Raw genomic sequence first — 2,808 nt, forward strand, 5'->3', positions numbered from 1 at the left:
TGTTTATTTTCTTTTGTCAACCTTCTTTCCATTCTGTGGAAGAGCAGCTTAAGACCACTCATTGGTTGTTCCTACCCATTCAGTGGCAATGGGGCTGCAGATCAGTCTTCAGTGGCAGGCCGAGTGCTGCAGTCTTTTTATTTATTTTTTATTTTTTTAATATATTTATTTCACAGAGGAAGGCAGAAAGAGAAAAAGATAGAAATGTCAATGATGAGAATCATTGATCAGCTGCCTCCTGCATGCCCACATTGGGGATCAAGCCTGCCACCCAGGCATGTGCCCTGACCTGGAATTGAACCGTGACCTCTTGATTCATAGGTTGACGCTCAACCACTGAGCCACACCAGCCGGATGTGAATGCTTCAGTCTTCAAAAGGAAACTGCTGAATAGGCACAGAGGGCACCTGCGCACCTTCAGAGCAGCCTGCAACCCCAGGCTCAGAAGCAGTGAACTCAGGAGCTGGAGCATGCCGTCCACCCTAAAACTTCTCCTTGGTCTGTTTTACACTTTCACAGGATTCTGAGCCCTGGCCAGTTTGGTTCAGTGGATAGAGCATTGGCCTGCCTACCAAAGGGTCCCAGGTTTGATTCCGGTTAGGGGCACTTAACTCGGTTGCAGGCTCCTCCCTGGCCCCTGCCCTGGTTAGGGTGCGTGCAGGAGACAATAGATGTGTGTCTCTCACATTGATATTTCTCTCTATCCCTCTCTCTTCCACTCTCTGAAATCAGTGGAAAAATTTCTTGGGTGAGGACTTAAAAAATTGTTTTTAATTGTTTTGAATATTCAGAAGTAAAAATGCAGGCTATTCTCTAACTGCTGTTCATTATCTCATTTGACATTAACCAAGTCAAAAAATTTATTATATTAATGGGATACATGATAAGATTTAATTTTATTTTCTAGTCATTTTTAGGTTCTCAATGCCTGGAACATTTTTGGATATCTAATACTTGGTTCAGTCATAATAGGACAGTTGAAATTTTAAGACTTCATTATTTCTAAATTTTGTCAGTTCTTTTTAAAGAAATTATAGTGGCATTTAGACTATTTATGTACACATTTCACTCCTCTCAAAATTTTCAGTTATATCCAACATATACTTTTAAATATTTTACCTGTTCTGATCCCCTAACCACAACCTATTACTACTTAGAATTAGAGATGACTAAATCATTAGCTTATGAACTCTTGTCCAACTTGCTTAAGTTTGCCCCTTTAAGATGATTTGAGGTGCTCTCACCTTTCAGCCTAACAGTCCTAAAACCTTAATCATAAAGTTTTGTAGCTTGAATGAATAAATAGTTTTACTGGTGAAGAAAATAAGAATCTTAATCCATTATAAAATCCAAAACTTATCCTCTGAAGTGGCAAAGGAGTGCTGGTTCTTGGGTGTTAGTTTTCCAAATAGAAGAAAGAACTTCCTGCTTCTATTTCTGTTGTGCAATTGATGAGCCATCACAAGAGACAATGGAACTGCTTGGATTACTAGAAATAATCCCAACATATTTTGAAGAAGCAAAGATTGGGCCTAATCCTCTGAAAATAGTCAACAAGGCAAAAGCATTAAATAAAAATTTTTAATATGATCCAAGTAATGTGACAGGGTATTTCAGGATATTTGTAATATTACATTCCATAAAGAAGATTCTAGAAATGACCAAGGGGGGAAGTTCAGAGTCATAATTAACCACTCAGTGATATTCAATAGACTTGAAAAATCTCGGAGTGATTTTGGTATTAATCTAATAACATCTGATTTTGGATGACACCAAATTTTATAGGCTTATAAAATATTTTTATGTAATTAACCGCAATGTACATTAACAATTTGAACAAATTGTGTTTCAAGAAGTTCCAAAATCACGGGTGTTGTGTGTTTTTTTAACACTATCATTCATGTGTTTTAGCAGAGTGAAGCCTAAATAATGTATTTGTTAATAGAAATTCTTTGGGAAACTGTCTCAGTATAGGTGGAAAACAAAAGAAACGTGTGAAGACCCTGAGCAGGACAGGCTGGAATAGGTGGGACAGGTTAGCTGATTGACACTTTTTCATATCTGCCTTCTCTGAACCCTGAGAACTCACAGTAACTGCATGTGTTACAATATAACAGCCTCACCCCCTACGCAGTGCAAGACGTGCAGAGACCATTCATTCCATCAATTGTGTGCCCTTGGGCAGTCTCTCATTCTGAAAAGTGGCCAGGATATGTAATTGTACCTTTGCTAAGGGTCAAAGCTTTGCTGACTTTTGCCAAAGGTGGACTCGGGAGAAATGACACTTGAAGTTGGGCTTTTATGTTTTTGACAAATCTTAATGTCTATTTCACCACCAGTAGAGACTTACAAACTTGGACACAGGATCACAGACCATGATAATCCCAAAAGTCAGCTCTTAGGCACCTTCCCTGTGCTTTAGTTGAGGGACAAATCTCAAATGTCTCTCTCCTGTGGGGCACAGTCTTAGCCGAGATGGAAGGAAGGAATAGCAGGGATTTCTGCCACTGTGACAGCATAATTGTGTTGTGCCTTAATACAAAGGTGGTCACTTTTTTCTGGTAAGAAAAGCAGTATTTTTGTAAAAACCAAAAAAAAAAGTTCAGAAACAACTTTCTGCTAAAGGAATTTGGAATATGTTAAACATGGATGAGTTTGTTTATTAGAACATGTACAAAAGTTATAGATGTATTAGGGAGTCTATCCATGGATATCTGTGTCCACAGGGCATTAAAATTTTTCGTGAAAACAGGTAATGCTACTTGTATATGCCTAGATGGAATTGACAGTTTCAGCAGGGAAGGAATC

The sequence above is a fragment of the Myotis davidii genome, unplaced genomic scaffold (assembly GCF_000327345.1).
Source record: "Myotis davidii unplaced genomic scaffold, ASM32734v1 scaffold134, whole genome shotgun sequence".
NCBI lineage: Eukaryota > Metazoa > Chordata > Mammalia > Chiroptera > Vespertilionidae > Myotis > Myotis davidii.